Genomic DNA, 26,430 nt, shown 5'->3' with positions numbered 1-26,430 from the left:
GTACCCCACAGTCTGAAAAGCCCAAAAAAAGGTCAATTTTTTCAAATCTGAGCGTTCCCTGAGGAGATAGACCAAAGTGCATCTCAGAATGGGCAGTAGGGCTCAATTCAGCCAGAAAACTTAACTTTTGACACAGAGCTCAGGTTTGCAGAAGAAACACATATTCATGTTCCCCACGGTCTGAAAAAGGGCAAAAACACATTCAATTTTCAAATCTCAGCTTTCCCTGAGGAGATAGACCAAAGTGCATCTCAGAATTGGCAGTAGGGCTCAATTCAGCCAGAAAACTGAACTTTTGACACAAGCTCAGATGTTCAAAAGAAACACATATTCATGTTACAGAAAGTATGAAAACACCAAAAACACACAATTTTCAAATTTCCCTGAGGAGTTAGACCAAACCTGTATCTCAGAAAAGGTAGTAGGACTGCATTCAACCAGAAAACATAACTTTTGACACAGAGCTTAGATATGGAAAACAAACATATATTCATGTACCCCACAGTCTGAAAAGCCCAAAAAACACTCAATTTTTTCAAATCTGAGCTTTCCCTGAGGAGATAACCAGAGTGTCTCTCAGAATTGGCAGCAGGGCTCAATTGAGCCAGAAAACTTAACTTTTGACATATAGCTCAGGTTTGCAGAAGAAACACATATTCATGTTACAGAAAGTATGAAAACACCAAAACCACAAAATTTTCAAATATCAGCTTTCCCTGAGGAGTTAGACCAAACCTGTATCTCATAATTGGCAGTAGGGCTCAATTCAGCCAGAAAACATCATTTTTGCACAAGCTCAGATTTCCAAAAGAAACACATATTCATGTTCCCCACGGTCTGAAAAAGGGCAAAAACACATTCAATTTTCAATACGAGCTTTCTCTGAGGAGTTAGACCAAAGCTGTATCTCAGGATAGGCAGTAAGGCTCAATTCAGCCAGAAAATATCATTTTTACACAAGCTCAGATTTACAAAAGAAACACATATTCATGTACCCCACAGTCTGAAAAGCCCAAAAAAAGGTCAATTTTTTCAAATCTGAGCGTTCCCTGAGGAGATAGACCGAAGTGCATCTCAGAATGGGCAGTAGGCCTCTATTCAGCCAGAAAACTTAAGTATTGACAAACAGCTCAGATATGCAAAACAAACATATATTCATGTACCCCCCAGTCTGAAAACCCCAAGAAACAGTCAATTTTTTCGAATCTGAGCTTTCCCTGAGGAGATAACCAGAGTGTCTCTCAGAATTGGCAGCAGGGCTCAATTGAGCCAGAAAACTTAACTTTTGACATATAGCTCAGGTTTGCAGAAGAAACACATATTCATTTTACGGAAACTATAAAAACACCAAAAATACACCATTTTCAAATCTCACCTTTCCCTGAGGAGTTACACCAAAGCTGTAATTTACAATAGGCAGTAGGGCTCAATTCAGCCAGGAAATGGAACTTTTGACACACAGCTCAGATTTGCAAAACAAACATATATTCATGTACCCGACAGTCTGAAGAGCTCAAAAAACAGTCAATTTTTTCAAATCTGAGCTTTCCCTGAGGAGTTAGACCAAAGCTGTATCTCAGGATAGCAGTAAGGCTCAATTCAGCCAGAAAATATCATTTTTACACAAGCTCAGATTTACCAAAGGAACACATATTCATGTACCCCACAGTCTGAAAAGCCCAAAAAAAGGTCAATTTTTTCAAATCTGAGCGTTCCCTGAGGAGATAGACCAAAGTGCATCTCAGAATGGGCAGTAGGCCTCTATTCAGCCAGAAAACTTAACTTTTGACACACAGCTCAGGTATGCAAAACAAACGTATATTCATTCACCCCACAGTCTGAGAAGCCCAAAAAACAGTCAATTTTTTCAAATCTGAGCTTTCCCTGAGGAGACAGACCAAAGTGTATCTCAAAATGGGCAGTAGGGGTCAATTCAGCCAGAAAACATTACTTTTGACACACAGTTCAGATATGCAAAACAAACATATATTCATGTACCCCCCAGTCTGAAAACCCCCAAAAACAGTCAATTTTTTCGAATCTGAGCTTTCCCTGAGGAGAAGGTGCATCTCAGAATTGGCAGCAGGGCTCAATTGAGCCAGAAAACTTAACTTTTGACATATAGCTCAGGTTTGCAGAAGAAACACATATTCATTTTACGGAAACTATAAAAACACCAAAAATACACCATTTTCAAATCTCACCTTTCCCTGAGGAGTTACACCAAAGCTGTAACTTACAATAGGCAGTAGGGCTCAATTCAGCCAGGAAATGGAACTTTTGACACACAGCTCAGATTTGCAAAACAAACATATATTCATGTACCCGACAGTCTGAAGAGCTCAAAAAACAGTCAATTTTTTCAAATCTGAGCTTTCCCTGAGGAGTTAGACCAAAGCTGTATCTCAGGATAGGCAGTAAGGCTCAATTCAGCCAGAAAATATCATTTTTACACAAGCTCAGATTTACAAAAGAAACACATATTCATGTACCCCACAGTCTGAAAAGCCCAAAAAAAGGTCAATTTTTTCAAATCTGAGCGTTCCCTGAGGAGATAGACCAAAGTGGATCTCAGAATGGGCAGAAGGGCTCAATTCAGCCAGAAAACTTAACTTTTGACACAAGTTCAGATTTTCAAAAGAAACACATATTCATGTTAGGGAAAGTATGAAAACACCAAAAACACACAATTTTCAAATCTGAGCTTTCCCTGAGGAGTTAGACCAAACCTGTATCTCATAATTGACAGTAGGGCTCAATTCAGCCAGAAAACATCATTTTTGCACAAGCTCAATTTCCAAAAGAAACACATATTCATATACCTCACAGTCTGAAAGGCCCAAAAAACAGTCAATTTTTTCAAATCTGAGCTTTCCCTGAGGAGATAGACCAAAGTGGATCTCAGAATGGGCAGTAGGGCTCAATTCAGCCAGAAAACATCATTTTTGCACAAGCTCAGATTTCCAAAAGAAACACATATTCATGTTCCCCACGGTCTGAAAAAGGGCAAAAACACATTCAATTTTCAATACGAGCTTTCTCTGAGGAGTTAGACCAAAGCTGTATCTCAGGATAGGCAGTAAGGCTCAATTCAGCCAGAAAATATCATTTTTACACAAGCTCAGATTTACAAAAGAAACACATATTCATGTACCCCACAGTCTGAAAAGCCCAAAAAAAGGTCAATTTTTTCAAATCTGAGCGTTCCCTGAGGAGATAGACCGAAGTGCATCTCAGAATGGGCAGTAGGCCTCTATTCAGCCAGAAAACTTAAGTATTGACAAACAGCTCAGATATGCAAAACAAACATATATTCATGTACCCCCCAGTCTGAAAACCCCCAAAAACAGTCAATTTTTTCGAATCTGAGCTTTCCCTGAGGAGAAGGTGCATCTCAGAATTGGCAGCAGGGCTCAATTGAGCCAGAAAACTTAACTTTTGACATATAGCTCAGGTTTGCAGAAGAAACACATATTCATTTTACGGAAACTATAAAAACACCAAAAATACACCATTTTCAAATCTCACCTTTCCCTGAGGAGTTACACCAAAGCTGTAACTTACAATAGGCAGTAGGGCTCAATTCAGCCAGGAAATGGAACTTTTGACACACAGCTCAGATTTGCAAAACAAACATATATTCATGTACCCGACAGTCTGAAGAGCTCAAAAAACAGTCAATTTTTTCAAATCTGAGCTTTCCCTGAGGAGTTAGACCAAAGCTGTATCTCAGGATAGGCAGTAAGGCTCAATTCAGCCAGAAAATATCATTTTTACACAAGCTCAGATTTACAAAAGAAACACATATTCATGTACCCCACAGTCTGAAAAGCCCAAAAAAAGGTCAATTTTTTCAAATCTGAGCGTTCCCTGAGGAGATAGACCAAAGTGCATCTCAGAATGGGCAGAAGGGCTCAATTCAGCCAGAAAACTTAACTTTTGACACAGAGCTCAGGTTTGCAGAAGAAACACATATTCATGTTCCCCACGGTCTGAAAAAGGGCAAAAACACATTCAATTTTCAAATCTCAGCTTTCCCTGAGGAGATAGACCAAAGTGCATCTCAGAATTGGCAGTAGGGCTCAATTCAGCCAGAAAACTGAACTTTTGACACAAGCTCAGATGTTCAAAAGAAACACATATTCATGTTACAGAAAGTATGAAAACACCAAAAACACACAATTTTCAAATTTCCGTGAGGAGTTAGACCAAACCTGTATCTCAGAATAGGTAGTAGGACTGCATTCAACCAGAAAACATAACTTTTGACACAGAGCTTAGATATGGAAAACAAACATATATTCATGTACCCCACAGTCTGAAAAGCCCAAAAAACACTCAATTTTTTCAAATCTGAGCTTTCCCTGAGGAGATAACCAGAGTGTCTCTCAGAATTGGCAGCAGGGCTCAATTGAGCCAGAAAACTTAACTTTTGACATATAGCTCCGGTTTGCAGAAGAAACACATATTCATGTTACGGAAAGTATGAAAACACCAAAACCACAAAATTTTCAAATATCAGCTTTCCCTGAGGAGTTAGACCAAACCTGTATCTCATAATTGGCAGTAGGGCTCAATTCAGCCAGAAAACATCATTTTTGCACAAGCTCAGATTTCCAAAAGAAACACATATTCATGTTCCCCACGGTCTGAAAAAGGGCAAAAACACATTCAATTTTCAATACGAGCTTTCTCTGAGGAGTTAGACCAAAGCTGTATCTCAGAATGGGCAGTAGGCCTCTATTCAGCCAGAAAACTTAAGTATTGACAAACAGCTCAGATATGCAAAACAAACATATATTCATGTACCCCCCAGTCTGAAAACCCCAAGAAACAGTCAATTTTTTCGAATCTGAGCTTTCCCTGAGGAGAAGGTGCATCTCAGAATGGGCAGTAGGCCGCTATTCAGCCAGAAAACTTAAGTATTGACAAACAGCTCAGATATGCAAACAAACATATATTCATGTACCCCACAGTCTGAAAAGCCCAAAAAACACTCAATTTTTTCAAATCTGAGCTTTCCCTGAGGAGATAACCAGAGTGTCTCTCAGAATTGGCAGCAGGGCTCAATTGAGCCAGAAAACTTAACTTTTGACATATAGCTCAGGTTTGCAGAAGAAACACATATTCATTTTACGGAAACTATAAAAACACCAAAAATACACCATTTTCAAATCTCACCTTTCCCTGAGGAGTTACACCAAAGCTGTAATTTACAATAGGCAGTAGGGCTCAATTCAGCCAGGAAATGGAACTTTTGACACACAGCTCAGATTTGCAAAACAAACATATATTCATGTACCCGACAGTCTGAAGAGCTCAAAAAACAGTCAATTTTTTCAAATCTGAGCTTTCCCTGAGGAGTTAGACCAAAGCTGTATCTCAGGATAGCAGTAAGGCTCAATTCAGCCAGAAAATATCATTTTTACACAAGCTCAGATTTACCAAAGGAACACATATTCATGTACCCCACAGTCTGAAAAGCCCAAAAAAAGGTCAATTTTTTCAAATCTGAGCGTTCCCTGAGGAGATAGAACAAAGTGCATCTCAGAATGGGCAGTAGGCCTCTATTCAGCCAGAAAACTTAACTTTTGACACACAGCTCAGGTATGCAAAACAAACGTATATTCATTCACCCCACAGTCTGAGAAGCCCAAAAAACAGTCAATTTTTTCAAATCTGAGCTTTCCCTGAGGAGACAGACCAAAGTGTATCTCAAAATGGGCAGTAGGGGTCAATTCAGCCAGAAAACATTACTTTTGACACACAGTTCAGATATGCAAAACAAACATATATTCATGTACCCCACAGTCTGAGAAGCCCAAAAAAAGTCAATTTTTTCAAATCTGAGCTTTCCCTGAGGAGATAGACCAAAGTGAATCTCAGAAAGGGCAGTAGGGCGAAATTCAGCCAGAAAACTTAACTTTTGACCCAAGCTCAGATTTTCAAAAGAAACACATGTTCATGTTACGCAAAGTATGAAAACAACAAAAACACACAATTCTCAAACCTGAACTTTACCTGAGGATCTGTATATCAGTATAGGCAGTAGGACTCAATTCAGCCAGAAAAATTTTGACACACAGCTCAGGTATGCAAAACAAACGTATATTCATGCACCCCACAGTCTGAGAAGCCCAAAAAACAGTCAATTTTTTCGAATCTGAGCTTTCCCTGAGGAGAAGGTGCATCTCAGAATGGGCAGTAGGCCGCTATTCAGCCAGAAAACTTAAGTATTGACAAACAGCTCAGATATGCAAAACAAACATATATTCATGTACCCCCCAGTCTGAAAACCCCAAAAAACAGTCAATTTTTTCGAATCTGAGCTTTCCCTGAGGAGAAGGTGCATCTCAGAATTGGCAGCAGGGCTCAATTGAGCCAGAAAACTTAACTTTTGACATATAGCTCAGGTTTGCAGAAGAAACACATATTCATTTTACGGAAACTATAAAAACACCAAAAATACACCATTTTCAAATCTCACCTTTCCCTGAGGAATTACACCAAAGCTGTAACTTACAATAGGCAGTAGGGCTCAATTCAGCCAGGAAATGGAACTTTTGACACACAGCTCACATTTGCAAAACAAACATATATTCATGTACCCCACAGTCTGAAAAGCCCAAAAAAAGGTCAATTTTTTCAAATCTGAGCGTTCCCTGAGGAGATAGACCAAAGTGCATCTCAGAATGGGCAGTAGGGCTCAATTCAGCCAGAAAACTTAACTTTTGACACAGAGCTCAGGTTTGCAGAAGAAACACATATTCATGTTCCCCACGGTCTGAAAAAGGGCAAAAACACATTCAATTTTCAAATCTCAGCTTTCCCTGAGGAGATAGACCAAAGTGCATCTCAGAATTGGCAGTAGGGCTCAATTCAGCCAGAAAACTGAACTTTTGACACAAGCTCAGATGTTCAAAAGAAACACATATTCATGTTACAGAAAGTATGAAAACACCAAAAACACACAATTTTCAAATTTCCCTGAGGAGTTAGACCAAACCTGTATCTCAGAAAAGGTAGTAGGACTGCATTCAACCAGAAAACATAACTTTTGACACAGAGCTTAGATATGGAAAACAAACATATATTCATGTACCCCACAGTCTGAAAAGCCCAAAAAACACTCAATTTTTTCAAATCTGAGCTTTCCCTGAGGAGATAACCAGAGTGTCTCTCAGAATTGGCAGCAGGGCTCAATTGAGCCAGAAAACTTAACTTTTGACATATAGCTCAGGTTTGCAGAAGAAACACATATTCATGTTACAGAAAGTATGAAAACACCAAAACCACAAAATTTTCAAATATCAGCTTTCCCTGAGGAGTTAGACCAAACCTGTATCTCATAATTGGCAGTAGGGCTCAATTCAGCCAGAAAACATCATTTTTGCACAAGCTCAGATTTCCAAAAGAAACACATATTCATGTTCCCCACGGTCTGAAAAAGGGCAAAAACACATTCAATTTTCAATACGAGCTTTCTCTGAGGAGTTAGACCAAAGCTGTATCTCAGGATAGGCAGTAAGGCTCAATTCAGCCAGAAAATATCATTTTTACACAAGCTCAGATTTACAAAAGAAACACATATTCATGTACCCCACAGTCTGAAAAGCCCAAAAAAAGGTCAATTTTTTCAAATCTGAGCGTTCCCTGAGGAGATAGACCGAAGTGCATCTCAGAATGGGCAGTAGGCCTCTATTCAGCCAGAAAACTTAAGTATTGACAAACAGCTCAGATATGCAAAACAAACATATATTCATGTACCCCCCAGTCTGAAAACCCCAAGAAACAGTCAATTTTTTCGAATCTGAGCTTTCCCTGAGGAGATAACCAGAGTGTCTCTCAGAATTGGCAGCAGGGCTCAATTGAGCCAGAAAACTTAACTTTTGACATATAGCTCAGGTTTGCAGAAGAAACACATATTCATTTTACGGAAACTATAAAAACACCAAAAATACACCATTTTCAAATCTCACCTTTCCCTGAGGAGTTACACCAAAGCTGTAATTTACAATAGGCAGTAGGGCTCAATTCAGCCAGGAAATGGAACTTTTGACACACAGCTCAGATTTGCAAAACAAACATATATTCATGTACCCGACAGTCTGAAGAGCTCAAAAAACAGTCAATTTTTTCAAATCTGAGCTTTCCCTGAGGAGTTAGACCAAAGCTGTATCTCAGGATAGCAGTAAGGCTCAATTCAGCCAGAAAATATCATTTTTACACAAGCTCAGATTTACCAAAGGAACACATATTCATGTACCCCACAGTCTGAAAAGCCCAAAAAAAGGTCAATTTTTTCAAATCTGAGCGTTCCCTGAGGAGATAGACCAAAGTGCATCTCAGAATGGGCAGTAGGCCTCTATTCAGCCAGAAAACTTAACTTTTGACACACAGCTCAGGTATGCAAAACAAACGTATATTCATTCACCCCACAGTCTGAGAAGCCCAAAAAACAGTCAATTTTTTCAAATCTGAGCTTTCCCTGAGGAGACAGACCAAAGTGTATCTCAAAATGGGCAGTAGGGGTCAATTCAGCCAGAAAACATTACTTTTGACACACAGTTCAGATATGCAAAACAAACATATATTCATGTACCCCCCATTCTGAAAACCCCCAAAAACAGTCAATTTTTTCGAATCTGAGCTTTCCCTGAGGAGAAGGTGCATCTCAGAATTGGCAGCAGGGCTCAATTGAGCCAGAAAACTTAACTTTTGACATATAGCTCAGGTTTGCAGAAGAAACACATATTCATTTTACGGAAACTATAAAAACACCAAAAATACACCATTTTCAAATCTCACCTTTCCCTGAGGAGTTACACCAAAGCTGTAACTTACAATAGGCAGTAGGGCTCAATTCAGCCAGGAAATGGAACTTTTGACACACAGCTCAGATTTGCAAAACAAACATATATTCATGTACCCGACAGTCTGAAGAGCTCAAAAAACAGTCAATTTTTTCAAATCTGAGCTTTCCCTGAGGAGTTAGACCAAAGCTGTATCTCAGGATAGGCAGTAAGGCTCAATTCAGCCAGAAAATATCATTTTTACACAAGCTCAGATTTACAAAAGAAACACATATTCATGTACCCCACAGTCTGAAAAGCCCAAAAAAAGGTCAATTTTTTCAAATCTGAGCGTTCCCTGAGGAGATAGACCAAAGTGCATCTCAGAATGGGCAGAAGGGCTCAATTCAGCCAGAAAACTTAACTTTTGACACAAGTTCAGATTTTCAAAAGAAACACATATTCATGTTAGGGAAAGTATGAAAACACCAAAAACACACAATTTTCAAATCTGAGCTTTCCCTGAGGAGTTAGACCAAACCTGTATCTCATAATTGACAGTAGGGCTCAATTCAGCCAGAAAACATCATTTTTGCACAAGCTCAATTTCCAAAAGAAACACATATTCATATACCTCACAGTCTGAAAGGCCCAAAAAACAGTCAATTTTTTCAAATCTGAGCTTTCCCTGAGGAGATAGACCAAAGTGGATCTCAGAATGGGCAGTAGGGCTCAATTCAGCCAGAAAACTTAACTTTTGACACAGAGCTCAGGTTTGCAGAAGAAACACATATTCATGTTCCCCACGGTCTGAAAAAGGGCAAAAACACATTCAATTTTCAAATCTCAGCTTTCCCTGAGGAGATAGACCAAAGTGCATCTCAGAATTGGCAGTAGGGCTCAATTCAGCCAGAAAACTGAACTTTTGACACAAGCTCAGATGTTCAAAAGAAACACATATTCATGTTACAGAAAGTATGAAAACACCAAAAACACACAATTTTCAAATTTCCCTGAGGAGTTAGACCAAACCTGTATCTCAGAATAGGTAGTAGGACTGCATTCAACCAGAAAACATAACTTTTGACACAGAGCTTAGATATGGAAAACAAACATATATTCATGTACCCCACTGTCTGAGAAGCCCAAAAAAAGGTCAATTTTTTCAAATCTGAGCGTTCCCTGAGGAGATAGACCAAAGTGCATCTCGGAATGGGCAGAAGGGCTCAATTCAGCCAGAAAACTTAACTTTTGACACAAGTTCAGATTTTCAAAAGAAACACATATTCATGTTACGGAAAGTATGAAAACACCAAAAACACACAATTTTCAAATCTGAGCTTTCCCTGAGGAATTAGACTAAAGTGGATCTCAGAATGGGCAGTAGGGCTCAATTCAGCCAGAAAACTTAACTTTTGACACAGAGCTCAGGTTTGCAGAAGAAACACATATTCATGTTCCCCACGGTCTGAAAAAGGGCAAAAACACATTCAATTTTCAAATCTCAGCTTTCCCTGAGGAGATAGACCAAAGTGCATCTCAGAATTGGCAGTAGGGCTCAATTCAGCCAGAAAACTGAACTTTTGACACAAGCTCAGATGTTCAAAAGAAACACATATTCATGTTACAGAAAGTATGAAAACACCAAAAACACACAATTTTCAAATTTCCCTGAGGAGTTAGACCAAACCTGTATCTCAGAATAGGTAGTAGGACTGCATTCAACCAGAAAACATAACTTTTGACACAGAGCTTAGTTATGGAAAACAAACATATATTCATGTACCCCACAGTCTGAAAAGCCCAAAAAACACTCAATTTTTTCAAATCTGAGCTTTCCCTGAGGAGATAACCAGAGTGTCTCTCAGAATTGGCAGCAGGGCTCAATTGAGGCAGAAAACTTAACTTTTGACATATAGCTCCGGTTTGCAGAAGAAACACATATTCATGTTACGGAAAGTATGAAAACACCAAAAACACAAAATTTTCAAATATCAGCTTTCCCTGAGGAGTTAGACCAAACCTGTATCTCATAATTGGCAGTAGGGCTCAATTCAGCCAGAAAACATCATTTTTGCACAAGCTCAGATTTCCAAAAGAAACACATATTCATGTTCCCCACGGTCTGAAAAAGGGCAAAAACACATTCAATTTTCAATACGAGCTTTCTCTGAGGAGTTAGACCAAAGCTGTATCTCAGGATAGCAGTAAGGCTCAATTCAGCCAGAAAATATCATTTTTACACAAGCTCAGATTTACAAAAGAAGCACATATTCATGTACCCCACAGTCTGAAAAGCCCAAAAAAAGGTCAATTTTTTCAAATCTGAGCGTTCCCTGAGGAGATAGACCAAAGTGCATCTCAGAATTGGCAGCAGGGCTCAATTCAGCCAGAAAACTTAACTTTTGACACAGAGCTCAGGTTTGCAGAAGAAACACATATTCATGTTCCCCACGGTCTGAAAAAGGGCAAAAACACATTCAATTTTCAAATCTCAGCTTTCCCTGAGGAGATAGACCAAAGTGCATCTCAGAATTGGCAGTAGGGCTCAATTCAGCCAGAAAACTGAACTTTTGACACAAGCTCAGATGTTCAAAAGAAACACATATTCATGTTACAGAAAGTATGAAAACACCAAAAACACACAATTTTCAAATTTCCCTGAGGAGTTAGACCAAACCAGTATCTCAGAATAGGTAGTAAGACTGCATTCAACCAGAAAACATAACTTTTGACACAGAGCTTAGATATGGAAAACAAACATATATTCATGTACCCCACAGTCTGAAAAGCCCAAAAAACACTCAATTTTTTCAAATCTGAGCTTTCCCTGAGGAGATAACCAGAGTGTCTCTCAGAATTGGCAGCAGGGCTCAGTTGAGCCAGAAAACTTAACTTTTGACATATAGCTCAGGTTTGCAGAAGAAACACATATTCATTTTACGGAAACTATAAAAACACCAAAAATACACCATTTTCAAATCTCACCTTTCCCTGAGGAGTTACACCAAAGCTGTAACTTACAATAGGCAGTAGGGCTCAATTCAGCCAGGAAATGGAACTTTTGACACACAGCTCAGATTTGCAAAACAAACATATATTCATGTACCCGACAGTCTGAAGAGCTCAAAAAACAGTCAATTTTTTCAAATCTGAGCTTTCCCTGAGGAGTTAGACCAAAGCTGTATCTCAGGATAGCAGTAAGGCTCAATTCAGCCAGAAAATATCATTTTTACACAAGCTCAGATTTACAAAAGAAACACATATTCATGTACCCCACAGTCTGAAAAGCCCAAAAAAAGGTCAATTTTTTCAAATCTGAGCGTTCCCTGAGGAGATAGACCAAAGTGCATCTCAGAATTTGCAGTAGGGCTCAATTCAGCCAGAAAACTGAACTTTTGACACAAGCTCAGATGTTCAAAAGAAACACATATTCATGTTACAGAAAGTATGAAAACACCAAAAACACACAATTTTCAAATTTCCCTGAGGAGTTAGACCAAACCTGTATCTCAGAATAGGTAGTAGGACTGCATTCAACCAGAAAACATAACTTTTGACACAGAGCTTAGATATGGAAAACAAACATATATTCATGTACCCCACTGTCTGAGAAGCCCAAAAAAAGGTCAATTTTTTCAAATCTGAGCGTTCCCTGAGGAGATAGACCAAAGTGCATCTCGGAATGGGCAGAAGGGCTCAATTCAGCCAGAAAACTTAACTTTTGACAAAAGTTCAGATTTTCAAAAGAAACACATATTCATGTTACGGAAAGTATGAAAACACCAAAAACACACAATTTTCAAATCTGAGCTTTCCCTGAGGAATTAGACTAAAGTGGATCTCAGAATGGGCAGTAGGGCTCAATTCAGCCAGAAAACTTAACTTTTGACACAGAGCTCAGGTTTGCAGAAGAAACACATATTCATGTTCCCCACGGTCTGAAAAAGGGCAAAAACACATTCAATTTTCAAATCTCAGCTTTCCCTGAGGAGATAGACCAAAGTGCATCTCAGAATTGGCAGTAGGGCTCAATTCAGCCAGAAAACTGAACTTTTGACACAAGCTCAGATGTTCAAAAGAAACACATATTCATGTTACAGAAAGTATGAAAACACCAAAAACACACAATTTTCAAATTTCCCTGAGGAGTTAGACCAAACCTGTATCTCAGAATAGGTAGTAGGACTGCATTCAACCAGAAAACATAACTTTTGACACAGAGCTTAGTTATGGAAAACAAACATATATTCATGTACCCCACAGTCTGAAAAGCCCAAAAAACACTCAATTTTTTCAAATCTGAGCTTTCCCTGAGGAGATAACCAGAGTGTCTCTCAGAATTGGCATCAGGGCTCAATTGAGCCAGAAAACTTAACTTTTGACATATAGCTCAGGTTTGCAGAAGAAACACATATTCATGTTACGGAAAGTATGAAAACACCAAAAACACAAAATTTTCAAATATCAGCTTTCCCTGAGGAGTTAGACCAAACCTGTATCTCATAATTGGCAGTAGGGCTCAATTCAGCCAGAAAACATCATTTTTGCACAAGCTCAGATTTCCAAAAGAAACACATATTCATGTTCCCCACGGTCTGAAAAAGGGCAAAAACACATTCAATTTTCAATACGAGCTTTCTCTGAGGAGTTAGACCAAAGCTGTATCTCAGGATAGGCAGTAAGGCTCAATTCAGCCAGAAAATATCATTTTTACACAAGCTTACCTGAGGATCTGTATATCAGAATAGGCAGTAGGACTCAATTCAGCCAGAAAACTTTTGACACACAGCTCAGGTATGCAAAACAAAGGTATATTCATGTACCCCACAGTCTGAGAAGCCCAAAAAAAGGTCAATTTTTTCAAATCTGAGCGTTCCCTGAGGAGATAGACCAAAGTGCATCTCGGAATGGGCAGAAGGGCTCAATTCAGCCAGAAAACTTAACTTTTGACACAAGTTCAGATTTTCAAAAGAAACACATATTCATGTTACGCAAAGTATGAAAACACCAAAAACACACAATTTTCAAATCTGAGCTTTCCCTGAGGAATTAGACTCAAGTGGATCTCAGAATGGGCAGTAGGGCTCAATTCAGCCAGAAAACTTAACTTTTGACACACAGCTCAGGTTTGCAGAAGAAACACATATTCATGTTCCCCACAGTCTGAAAAAGGGCAAAAACACATTCAATTTTCAAATCTCAGCTTTCCCTGAGGAGATAGACCAAAGTGCATCTCAGAATTTGCAGTAGGGCTCAATTCAGCCAGAAAACTGAACTTTTGACACAAGCTCAGATGTTCAAAAGAAACACATATTCATGTTACGGAAAGTATGAAAACACCAAAAACACACAATTTTCAAATTTCCCTGAGGAGTTAGACCAAACCTGTATCTCAGAATAGGTAGTAGGACTGCATACAACCAGAAAACATAACTTTTGACACAGAGCTTAGATATGGAAAACAAACATATATTCATGTACCCCACAGTCTGAAAAGCCCAAAAAACACTCAATTTTTTCAAATCTGAGCTTTCCCTGAGGAGATAACCAGAGTGTCTCTCAGAATTGGCAGCAGGGCTCAATTGAGCCAGAAAACTTAACTTTTGACATATAGCTCAGGTTTGCAGAAGAAACACATATTCATGTTACAGAAAGTATGAAAACACCAAAAACACAAAATTTTCAAATATCAGCTTTCCCTGAGGAGTTAGACCAAACCTGTATCTCATAATTGGCAGTAGGGCTCAATTCAGCCAGAAAACATCATTTTTGCACAAGCTCAGATTTCCAAAAGAAACATATATTCATGTACCCGACAGTCTGAAAAGCCCAAAAAAAGGTCAATTTTTTCAAATCTGAGCTTTCCCTGAGGAGTTAAACCAAAGCTGTATCTCAGGATAGCAGTAAGGCTCAATTCAGCCAGAAAATATCATTTTTACACAAGCTCAGATTTACAAAAGAAGCACATATTCATGTACCCCACAGTCTGAAAAGCCCAAAAAAAGGTCAATTTTTTCAAATCTGAGCGTTCCCTGAGGAGATAGACCAAAGTGCATCTCAGAATGGGCAGAAGGGCTCAATTCAGCCAGAAAACTTAACTTTTGACACAAGTTCAGATTTTCAAAAGAAACACATATTCATGTTACGGAAAGTATGAAAACACCAAAAACACACAATTTTCAAATCTGAGCTTTCCCTGAGGAGTTAGACCAAACCTGTATCTCATAATTGACAGTAGGGCTCAATTCAGCCAGAAAACATCATTTTTGCACAAGCTCAGATTTCCAAAAGAAACATATATTCATGTACCCGACAGTCTGAAGAGCTCAAAATACAGACAATTTTTTCAAATCTGAGCTTTCCCTGAGGAGTTAGACCAAAGCTGTATCTCAGGATAGCAGTAAGGCTCAATTCAGCCAGAAAATATCATTTTTACACAAGCTCAGATTTACAAAAGAAGCACATATTCATGTACCCCACAGTCTGAAAAGCCCAAAAAAAGGTCAATTTTTTCAAATCTGAGCGTTCCCTGAGGAGATAGACCAAAGTGCATCTCAGAATTGGCAGCAGGGCTCAATTCAGCCAGAAAACTTAACTTTTGACACAGAGCTCAGGTTTGCAGAAGAAACACATATTCATGTTCCCCACGGTCTGAAAAAGGGCAAAAACACATTCAATTTTCAAATCTCAGCTTTCCCTGAGGAGATAGACCAAAGTGCATCTCAGAATTGGCAGTAGGGCTCAATTCAGCCAGAAAACTGAACTTTTGACACAAGCTCAGATGTTCAAAAGAAACACATATTCATGTTACAGAAAGTATGAAAACACCAAAAACACACAATTTTCAAATTTCCCTGAGGAGTTAGACCAAACCAGTATCTCAGAATAGGTAGTAAGACTGCATTCAACCAGAAAACATAACTTTTGACACAGAGCTTAGATATGGAAAACAAACATATATTCATGTACCCCACAGTCTGAACAGCCCAAAAAACACTCAATTTTTTCAAATCTGAGCTTTCCCTGAGGAGATAACCAGAGTGTCTCTCAGAATTGGCAGCAGGGCTCAGTTGAGCCAGAAAACTTAACTTTTGACATATAGCTCAGGTTTGCAGAAGAAACACATATTCATTTTACGGAAAATATAAAAACACCAAAAATACACCATTTTCAAATCTCACCTTTCCCTGAGGAGTTACACCAAAGCTGTAACTTACAATAGGCAGTAGGGCTCATTTCAGCCAGGAAATGGAACTTTTGACTCACAGCTCAGATTTGCAAAACAAACATATATTCATGTACCCGACAGTCTGAAGAGCTCAAAAAACAGTCAATTTTTTCAAATCTGAGCTTTCCCTGAGGAGTTAGACCAAAGCTGTATCTCAGGATAGCAGTAAGGCTCAATTCAGCCAGAAAATATCATTTTTACACAAGCTCAGATTTACAAAAGAAACACATATTCATGTACCCCACAGTCTGAAAAGCCCAAAAAAAGGTCAATTTTTTCAAATCTGAGCGTTCCCTGAGGAGATAGACCAAAGTGCATCTCAGAATGGGCAGTAGGCCTCTATTCAGCCAGAAAACTTAACTTTTGACACACAGCTCAGATTTGAAAAACAAACATATATTCATGTACCCCACAGTCTGAGAAGCCCAAAAAAAGGTCAATTTTTTCAAATCTGAGCGTTCCCTGAGGAGATAGACCAAAGTGCATCTCGGAATGGGCAGAAGGGCTCAATTCAGCCAGAAAACTTAACTTTTGACACAAGTTCAGATTTTCAAAAGAAACACATATTCATGTTACGGAAAGTATGAAAACACCAAAAACACACAATTTTCAAATCTGAGCTTTCCCTGAGGAATTAGACTAAAGTGGATCTCAGAATGGGCAGTAGGGCTCAATTCAGCCAGAAAACTTAACTTTTGACACAGAGCTCAGGTTTGCAGAAGAAACACATATTCATGTTCCCCACGGTCTGAAAAAGGGCAAAAACACATTCAATTTTCAAATCTCAGCTTTCCCTGAGGAGATAGACGAAAGTGCATCTCAGAATTGGCAGTAGGGCTCAATTCAGCCAGAAAACTGAACTTTTGACACAAGCTCAGATGTTCAAAAGAAACACATATTCATGTTACAGAAAGTATGAAAACACCAAAAACACACAATTTTCAAATTTCCCTGAGGAGTTAGACCAAACCTGTATCTCAGAATAGGTAGTAGGACTGCATTCAACCAGAAAACATAACTTTTGACACAGAGCTTAGTTATGGAAAACAAACATATATTCATGTACCCCACAGTCTGAAAAGCCCAAAAAACACTCAATTTTTTCAAATCTGAGCTTTCCCTGAGGAGATAACCAGAGTGTCTCTCAGAATTGGCAGCAGGGCTCAATTGAGCCAGAAAACTTAACTTTTGACATATAGCTCAGGTTTGCAGAAGAAACACATATTCATGTTACGGAAAGTATGAAAACACCAAAAACACAAAATTTTCAAATATCAGCTTTCCCTGAGGAGTTAGACCAAACCTGTATCTCATAATTGGCAGTAGGGCTCAATTCAGGCAGAAAACATCATTTTTGCACAAGCTCAGATTTCCAAAAGAAACACATATTCATGTTCCCCACGGTCTGAAAAAGGGCAAAAACACATTCAATTTTCAATACGAGCTTTCTCTGAGGAGTTAGACCAAAGCTGTATCTCAGGATAGGCAGTAAGGCTCAATTCAGCCAGAAAATATCATTTTTACACAAGCTTACCTGAGGATCTGTATATCAGAATAGGCAGTAGGACTCAATTCAGCCAGAAAACTTTTGACACACAGCTCAGGTATGCAAAACAAAGGTATATTCATGTACCCCACAGTCTGAGAAGCCCAAAAAAAGGTCAATTTTTTCAAATCTGAGCGTTCCCTGAGGAGATAGACCAAAGTGCATCTCGGAATGGGCAGAAGGGCTCAATTCAGCCAGAAAACTTAACTTTTGACACAAGTTCAGATTTTCAAAAGAAACACATATTCATGTTACGCAAAGTATGAAAACACCAAAAACACACAATTTTCAAATCTGAGCTTTCCCTGAGGAATTAGACTAAAGTGGATCTCAGAATGGGCAGTAGGGCTCAATTCAGCCAGAAAACTGAACTTTTGACACAAGCTCAGATGTTCAAAAGAAACACATATTCATGTTACGGAAAGTATGAAAACACCAAAAACACACAATTTTCAAATTTCCCTGAGGAGTTAGACCAAACCTGTATCTCAGAATAGGTAGTAGGACTGCATTCAACCAGAAAACATAACTTTTGACACAGAGCTTAGATATGGAAAACAAACATATATTCATGTACCCCACAGTCTGAAAAGCCCAAAAAACACTCAATTTTTTCAAATCTGAGCTTTCCCTGAGGAGATAACCAGAGTGTCTCTCAGAATTGGCAGCAGGGCTCAATTGAGCCAGAAAACTTAACTTTTGACATATAGCTCAGGTTTGCAGAAGAAACACATATTCATGTTACAGAAAGTATGAAAACACCAAAAACACAAAATTTTCAAATATCAGCTTTCCCTGAGGAGTTAGACCAAACCTGTATCTCATAATTGGCAGTAGGGCTCAATTCAGCCAGAAAACATCATTTTTGCACAAGCTCAGATTTCCAAAAGAAACATATATTCATGTACCCGACAGTCTGAAAAGCCCAAAAAAAGGTCAATTTTTTCAAATCTGAGCTTTCCCTGAGGAGTTAAACCAAAGCTGTATCTCAGGATAGCAGTAAGGCTCAATTCAGCCAGAAAATATCATTTTTACACAAGCTCAGATTTACAAAAGAAGCACATATTCATGTACCCCACAGTCTGAAAAGCCCAAAAAAAGGTCAATTTTTTCAAATCTGAGCGTTCCCTGAGGAGATAGACCAAAGTGCATCTCAGAATGGGCAGAAGGGCTCAATTCAGCCAGAAAACTTAACTTTTGACACAAGTTCAGATTTTCAAAAGAAACACATATTCATGTTACGGAAAGTATGAAAACACCAAAAACACACAATTTTCAAATCTGAGCTTTCCCTGAGGAGTTAGACCAAACCTGTATCTCATAATTGACAGTAGGGCTCAATTCAGCCAGAAAACATCATTTTTGCACAAGCTCAGATTTCCAAAAGAAACATATATTCATGTACCCGACAGTCTGAAGAGCTCAAAATACAGACAATTTTTTCAAATCTGAGCTTTCCCTGAGGAGTTAGACCAAAGCTGTATCTCAGGATAGCAGTAAGGCTCAATTCAGCCAGAAAATATCATTTTTACACAAGCTCAGATTTACAAAAGAAGCACATATTCATGTACCCCACAGTCTGAAAAGCCCAAAAAAAGGTCAATTTTTTCAAATCTGAGCGTTCCCTGAGGAGATAGACCAAAGTGCATCTCAGAATTGGCAGCAGGGCTCAATTCAGCCAGAAAACTTAACTTTTGACACAGAGCTCAGGTTTGCAGAAGAAACACATATTCATGTTCCCCACGGTCTGAAAAAGGGCAAAAACACATTCAATTTTCAAATCTCAGCTTTCCCTGAGGAGATAGACCAAAGTGCATCTCAGAATTGGCAGTAGGGCTCAATTCAGCCAGAAAACTGAACTTTTGACACAAGCTCAGATGTTCAAAAGAAACACATATTCATGTTACAGAAAGTATGAAAACACCAAAAACACACAATTTTCAAATTTCCCTGAGGAGTTAGACCAAACCAGTATCTCAGAATAGGTAGTAAGACTGCATTCAACCAGAAAACATAACTTTTGACACAGAGCTTAGATATGGAAAACAAACATATATTCATGTACCCCACAGTCTGAACAGCCCAAAAAACACTCAATTTTTTCAAATCTGAGCTTTCCCTGAGGAGATAACCAGAGTGTCTCTCAGAATTGGCAGCAGGGCTCAGTTGAGCCAGAAAACTTAACTTTTGACATATAGCTCAGGTTTGCAGAAGAAACACATATTCATTTTACGGAAACTATAAAAACACCAAAAATACACCATTTTCAAATCTCACCTTTCCCGGAGGAGTTACACCAAAGCTGTAACTTACAATAGGCAGTAGGGCTCATTTCAGCCAGGAAATGGAACTTTTGACTCACAGCTCAGATTTGCAAAACAAACATATATTCATGTACCCGACAGTCTGAAGAGCTCAAAAAACAGTCAATTTTTTCAAATCTGAGCTTTCCCTGAGGAGTTAGACCAAAGCTGTATCTCAGGATAGCAGTAAGGCTCAATTCAGCCAGAAAATATCATTTTTACACAAGCTCAGATTTACAAAAGAAACACATATTCATGTACCCCACAGTCTGAAAAGCCCAAAAAAGGTCAATTTTTTCAAATCTGAGCGTTCCCTGAGGAGATAGACCAAAGTGCATCTCAGAATGGGCAGTAGGCCTCTATTCAGCCAGAAAACTTAACTTTTGACACACAGCTCAGATTTGAAAAACAAACATATATTCATGTACCCCACAGTCTGAGAAGCCCAAAAAAAGGTCAATTTTTTCAAATCTGAGCGTTCCCTGAGGAGATAGACCAAAGTGCATCTCGGAATGGGCAGAAGGGCTCAATTCAGCCAGAAAACTTAACTTTTGACACAAGTTCAGATTTTCAAAAGAAACACATATTCATGTTACGGAAAGTATGAAAACACCAAAAACACACAATTTTCAAATCTGAGCTTTCCCTGAGGAATTAGACTAAAGTGGATCTCAGAATGGGCAGTAGGGCTCAATTCAGCCAGAAAACTTAACTTTTGACACAGAGCTCAGGTTTGCAGAAGAAACACATATTCATGTTCCCCACGGTCTGAAAAAGGGCAAAAACACATTCAATTTTCAAATCTCAGCTTTCCCTGAGGAGATAGACCAAAGTGCATCTCAGAATTGGCAGTAGGGCTCAATTCAGCCAGAAAACTGAACTTTTGACACAAGCTCAGATGTTCAAAAGAAACACATATTCATGTTACAGAAAGTATGAAAACACCAAAAACACACAATTTTCAAATTTCCCTGAGGAGTTAGACCAAACCTGTATCTCAGAATAGGTAGTAGGACTGCATTCAACCAGAAAACATAACTTTTGACACAGAGCTTAGTTATGGAAAACAAACATATATTCATGTACCCCACAGTCTGAAAAGCCCAAAAAACACTCAATTTTTTCAAATCTGAGCTTTCCCTGAGGAGATAACCAGAGTGTCTCTCAGAATTGGCAGCAGGGCTCAATTGAGCCAGAAAACTTAACTTTTGACATATAGCTCAGGTTTGCAGAAGAAACACATATTCATGTTACGGAAAGTATGAAAACACCAAAAACACAAAATTTTCAAATATCAGCTTTCCCTGAGGAGTTAGACCAAACCTGTATCTCATAATTGGCAGTAGGGCTCAATTCAGCCAGAAAACATCATTTTTGCACAAGCTCAGATTTCCAAAAGAAACACATATTCATGTTCCCCACGGTCTGAAAAAGGGCAAAAACACATTCAATTTTCAATACGAGCTTTCTCTGAGGAGTTAGACCAAAGCTGTATCTCAGGATAGGCAGTAAGGCTCAATTCAGCCAGAAAATATCATTTTTACACAAGCTTACCTGAGGATCTGTATATCAGAATAGGCAGTAGGACTCAATTCAGCCAGAAAACTTTTGACACACAGCTCAGGTATGCAAAACAAAGGTATATTCATGTACCCCACAGTCTGAGAAGCCCAAAAAAAGGTCAATTTTTTCAAATCTGAGCGTTCCCTGAGGAGATAGACCAAAGTGCATCTCGGAATGGGCAGAAGGGCTCAATTCAGCCAGAAAACTTAACTTTTGACACAAGTTCAGATTTTCAAAAGAAACACATATTCATGTTACGCAAAGTATGAAAACACCAAAAACACACAATTTTCAAATCTGAGCTTTCCCTGAGGAATTAGACTAAAGTGGATCTCAGAATGGGCAGTAGGGCTCAATTCAGCCAGAAAACTTAACTTTTGACACACAGCTCAGGTTTGCAGAAGAAACACATATTCATGTTCCCCACAGTCTGAAAAAGGGCCTAAACACATTCAATTTTCAAATCTCAGCTTTCCCTGAGGAGATAGACCAAAGTGCATCTCAGAATTTGCAGTAGGGCTCAATTCAGCCAGAAAACTGAACTTTTGACACAAGCTCAGATGTTCAAAAGAAACACATATTCATGTTACGGAAAGTATGAAAACACCAAAAACACACAATTTTCAAATTTCCCTGAGGAGTTAGACCAAACCTGTATCTCAGAATAGGTAGTAGGACTGCATTCAACCAGAAAACATAACTTTTGACACAGAGCTTAGATATGGAAAACAAACATATATTCATGTACCCCACAGTCTGAAAAGCCCAAAAAACACTCAATTTTTTCAAATCTGAGCTTTCCCTGAGGAGATAACCAGAGTGTCTCTCAGAATTGGCAGCAGGGCTCAATTGAGCCAGAAAACTTAACTTTTGACATATAGCTCAGGTTTGCAGAAGAAACACATATTCATGTTACAGAAAGTATGAAAACACCAAAAACACAAAATTTTCAAATATCAGCTTTCCCTGAGGAGTTAGACCAAACCTGTATCTCATAATTGGCAGTAGGGCTCAATTCAGCCAGAAAACATCATTTTTGCACAAGCTCAGATTTCCAAAAGAAACATATATTCATGTACCCGACAGTCTGAAGAGCTCAAAAAACAGTCAATTTTTTCAAATCTGAGCTTTCCCTGAGGAGTTAAACCAAAGCTGTATCTCAGGATAGCAGTAAGGCTCAATTCAGCCAGAAAATATCATTTTTACACAAGCTCAGATTTACAAAAGAAGCACATATTCATGTACCCCACAGTCTGAAAAGCCCAAGAAAAGGTCAATTTTTTCAAATCTGAGCGTTCCCTGAGGAGATAGACCAAAGTGCATCTCAGAATGGGCAGAAGGGCTCAATTCAGCCAGAAAACTTAACTTTTGACACAAGTTCAGATTTTCAAAAGAAACACATATTCATGTTACGGAAAGTATGAAAACACCAAAAACACACAATTTTCAAATCTGAGCTTTCCCTGAGGAGTTAGACCAAACCTGTATCTCATAATTGACAGTAGGGCTCAATTCAGCCAGAAAACATCATTTTTGCACAAGCTCAGATTTCCAAAAGAAACATATATTCATGTACCCGACAGTCTGAAGAGCTCAAAAAACAGACAATTTTTTCAAATCTGAGCTTTCCCTGAGGAGTTAGACCAAAGCTGTATCTCAGGATACCAGTAAGGCTCAATTCAGCCAGAAAATATCATTTTTACACAAGCTCAGATTTACAAAAGAAGCACATATTCATGTACCCCACAGTCTGAAAAGCCCAAAAAAAGGTCAATTTTTTCAAATCTGAGCGTTCCCTGAGGAGATAGACCAAAGTGCATCTCAGAATTGGCAGCAGGGCTCAATTCAGCCAGAAAACTTAACTTTTGACACAGAGCTCAGGTTTGCAGAAGAAACACATATTCATGTTCCCCACGGTCTGAAAAAGGGCAAAAACACATTCAATTTTCAAATCTCAGCTTTCCCTGAGGAGATAGACCAAAGGGCATCTCAGAATTGGCAGTAGGGCTCAATTCAGCCAGAAAACTGAACTTTTGACACAAGCTCAGATGTTCAAAAGAAACACATATTCATGTTACAGAAAGTATGAAAACACCAAAAACACACAATTTTCAAATTTCCCTGAGGAGTTAGACCAAACCTGTATCTCAGAATAGGTAGTAAGACTGCATTCAACCAGAAAACATAACTTTTGACACAGAGCTTAGATATGGAAAACAAACATATATTCATGTACCCCACAGTCTGAACAGCCCAAAAAACACTCAATTTTTTCAAATCTGAGCTTTCCCTGAGGAGATAACCAGAGTGTCTCTCAGAATTGGCAGCAGGGCTCAGTTGAGCCAGAAAACTTAACTTTTGACATAATCTCAGGTTTGCAGAAGAAACACATATTCATTTTACGGAAACTATAAAAACACCAAAAATACACCATTTTCAAATCTCACCTTTCCCTGAGGAGTTACACCAAAGCTGTAACTTACAATAGGCAGTAGGGCTCAATTCAGCCAGGAAATGGAACTTTTGACACACAGCTCAGATTTGCAAAACAAACATATATTCATGTACCCGACAGTCTGAAGAGCTCAAAAAACAGTCAATTTTTTCAAATCTGAGCTTTCCCTGAGGAGTTAGACCAAAGCTGTATCTCAGGATAGCAGTAAGGCTCAATTCAGCCAGAAAATATCATTTTTACACAAGCTCAGATTTACAAAAGAAACACATATTCATGTACCCCACAGTCTGAAAAGCCCAAAAAAAGGTCAATTTTTTCAAATCTGAGCGTTCCCTGAGGAGATAGACCAAAGTGCATCTCAGAATGGGCAGTAGGCCTCTATTCAGCCAGAAAACTTAACTTTTGACACACAGCTCAGATTTGAAAAACAAACATATATTCATGTACCCCACAGTCTGAGAAGCCCAAAAAAAGGTCAATTTTTTCAAATCTGAGCGTTCCCTGAGGAGATAGACCAAAGTGCATCTCGGAATGGGCAGAAGGGCTCAATTCAGCCAGAAAACTTAACTTTTGACACAGAGCTCAGGTTTGCAGAAGAAACACATATTCATGTTCCCCACGGTCTGAAAAAGGGCAAAAACACATTCAATTTTCAAATCTCAGCTTTCCCTGAGGAGATAGACCAAAGTGCATCTCAGAATTGGCAGTAGGGCTCAATTCAGCCAGAAAACTGAACTTTTGACACAAGCTCAGATGTTCAAAAGAAACACATATTCATGTTACAGAAAGTATGAAAACACCAAAAACACACAATTTTCAAATTTCCCTGAGGAGTTAGACCAAACCTGTATCTCAGAATAGGTAGTAGGACTGCATTCAACCAGAAAACATAACTTTTGACACAGAGCTTAGTTATGGAAAACAAACATATATTCATGTACCCCACAGTCTGAAAAGCCCAAAAAACACTCAATTTTTTCAAATCTGAGCTTTCCCTGAGGAGATAACCAGAGTGTCTCTCAGAATTGGCAGCAGAGCTCAATTGAGCCAGAAAACTTAACTTTTGACATATAGCTCAGGTTTGCAGAAGAAACACATATTCATGTTACGGAAAGTATGAAAACACCAAAAACACAAAATTTTCAAATATCAGCTTTCCCTGAGGAGTTAGACCAAACCTGTATCTCATAATTGGCAGTAGGGCTCAATTCAGCCAGAAAACATCATTTTTGCACAAGCTCAGATTTCCAAAAGAAACACATATTCATGTTCCCCACGGTCTGAAAAAGGGCAAAAACACATTCAATTTTCAATACGAGCTTTCTCTGAGGAGTTAGACCAAAGCTGTATCTCAGGATAGGCAGTAAGGCTCAATTCAGCCAGAAAATATCATTTTTACACAAGCTTACCTGAGGATCTGTATATCAGAATAGGCAGTAGGACTCAATTCAGCCAGAAAACTTTTGACACACAGCTCAGGTATGCAAAACAAAGGTATATTCATGTACCCCACAGTCTGAGAAGCCCAAAAAACAGTCAATTTTTTCAAATCTGAGCTTTCCCTGAGGAGATAGACCAAAGTGAATCTCAGAAAGGGCAGTAGGCCTCAATTCAGCCAGAAAACTTAACTTTTGACACACAGCTCAGATATGCAAAACAAACATATATTCATGTACGCCACAGTCTGAGAAGCCCAAAAAAAGTCAATTTTTTCAAATCTGAGCTTTCCCTGAGGAAATAGACCAAAGTGAATCTCAGAAAGGGCAGTAGGGCGAAATTCAGCCAGAAAACTTAACTTTTGACACAAGCTCAGATGTTCAAAAGAAACACATATTCATGTTACAGAAAGTATGAAAACACCAAAAACACACAATTTTCAAATTTCCCTGAGGAGTTAGACCAAACCTGTATCTCAGAATAGGCAGTAGGCCATTCAGCCAGAAAACTTAAGTATTGACAAACAGCTCAGATATGCAAAACAAACATATATTCATGTACCCCCCAGTCTGAAAACCCCAAAAAACAGTCAATTTTTTCGAATCTGAGCTTTCCCTGAGGAGAAGGTGCATCTCAGAATTGGCAGCAGGGCTCAATTGAGCCAGAAAACTTAACTTTTGACATATAGCTCAGGTTTGCAGAAGAAACACATATTCATTTTACGGAAACTATAAAAACACCAAAAATACACCATTTTCAAATCTCACCTTTCCCTGAGGAGTTACACCAAAGCTGTAACTTACAATAGGCAGTAGGGCTCAATTCAGCCAGAAAACTTTTGACACACAGCTCAGGTATGCAAAACAAACGTATATTCATGCACTCCACAGTCTGAGAAGCACAAAAAACAGTCAATTTTTTCAAATCTGAGCTTTCCCTGAGGAGATAGACCAAAGTGAATCTCAGAAAGGGCAGTAGGGCTCAATTCAGCCAGAAAACTTAACTTTTGACACACAGCTCAGATATGCAAAACAAACATATATTCATGTACCCCACAGTCTGAGAAGCCCAAAAAAAGTCAATTTTTTCAAATCTGAGCTTTC

Source organism: Pantherophis guttatus, chromosome 13 (assembly GCF_059756535.1).
Source record: "Pantherophis guttatus breed Tessera chromosome 13, ASM5975653v1, whole genome shotgun sequence".
NCBI lineage: Eukaryota > Metazoa > Chordata > Lepidosauria > Squamata > Colubridae > Pantherophis > Pantherophis guttatus.
This window is presented reverse-complemented; position numbering follows the sequence as displayed.